Source organism: Medicago sativa, chromosome 5 (assembly GCF_051527215.1).
Source record: "Medicago sativa cultivar Bolivia chromosome 5, Bolivia_mono, whole genome shotgun sequence".
Taxonomy (NCBI): Eukaryota; Viridiplantae; Streptophyta; class Magnoliopsida; order Fabales; family Fabaceae; genus Medicago; species Medicago sativa.
This window is the reverse complement of record NC_140753.1, coordinates 71,165,010-71,166,275: the sequence shown is the minus strand read 5'-3', so window position 1 is coordinate 71,166,275 and position 1,266 is coordinate 71,165,010. Positions and strand designations below refer to the sequence as shown.

Genomic DNA, 1,266 nt, shown 5'->3' with positions numbered 1-1,266 from the left:
GGTGCTACTTGTCCATAGGGATTTTGGTTTTTATAAAAATTTTGATTTTGTCGCATCCCTTGGTTGTATTGAGCATAATTCATTTGCTCAACACCATTAATAGCACTACCTAGTTGGCAATCAACACCAGCATGACCAGCTATACCACATATTTCACAAGAAGGAGTAGATGCAGAATTGATAGCACTAACATTGAATTTTTCAAGTTTTTCAGTTAGTGTATCAATTTTAGAAGCAAGGTGATCATAGTTAGAGACTTCGTGTATACCTGCCTCCTTTTTGGAGGGTGAAGAATTAGAGATGGCTCTCTCGTCGGTCCATTTGTAATGATTCTGAGCCATGTCTTCAATTAGGGCATACGCTTCCGTGTAGTTCTTGTTCATAAGTGCCCCACCTGCAGCTGCATCAACAGACATCTTAGTGGTATAAGACAAGCCATTATAAAAAGTGTGGACTGTAAGCCACTTCTCTAGGCCATGGTGGGGACAAAGTCTTAGCATTTCTTTGAAACGCTCCCACGCCTCATAGAGAGATTCCCCATCTTTTTGGTTGAACCGCGTGATTTGGTCTCTAAGTTTAGCGGTTTTAGATGGTGGAAAGAAACGGGCAAGGAATGCTTGCCTCATCTGATCCCATGAAGTAATGGAACCGACTTCGAGGGAATGGAACCAAGCGCTAGCTCTATCCCTTAAGGAGAAGGGAAAGAGATGAAGTCTTACGGCCTCTTGGTTCTCCTTCATGGTTCCACTAATTCGTAGGTAAACAGAGATGTGAAGATTGGGATCCTCAGTGGGGGATCCCGAGAATTGGTTTTGCTGCACCAAGTTAAGTAGGGCAGGCTTGATTTCAAAGTTGTCATCCTCAACCGTTGGGTACACAATAACAGCTTGTGGCTCAGCCGTAGACGGCGTTGCATACTCTTTGAGAGTGCGATTGGCCATGACGGTGTTATTTTGTGTGTCTCTCTTTCGTCTATGCAAATACCTTTCGATCTCGTTGATTATTACAACTCGATTTCTAGTTTTTCGCATAAAAAAAATTGAGGACCCAAGAAGTTAATAATGACAGAAAAATAAAAAGTTAAAAATAAAAAAGAAAAAGAGAGAGAAGAAGAGAGAATTCTAATCACTAAGTAAAAGCTAATTAAATTAGTTAACTCCCCGGCAACGGCGCCAAAAACTTGATAGGGCCAAACCGCAAGTGCACGGCCTATCGAAGTAATAGTAGTAAGTAGAGTTATCGTTCCGCTAGGGAGTTGGTCAATCC

General features: G+C 41.8%; 1 non-coding gene across 1 annotated transcript; it reads left to right on the top strand.

Annotated features, from left to right (window-relative positions):
• Positions 1–471: 471 nt before the first annotated feature.
• LOC146924603 (small nucleolar RNA R71) lies at positions 472–578 on the top strand. Its single transcript, XR_015012948.1, has one exon. It is a non-coding gene; the product is annotated as a small nucleolar RNA R71 (small nucleolar RNA).
• The last annotated feature ends 688 nt before the right edge of the window (positions 579–1,266 follow it).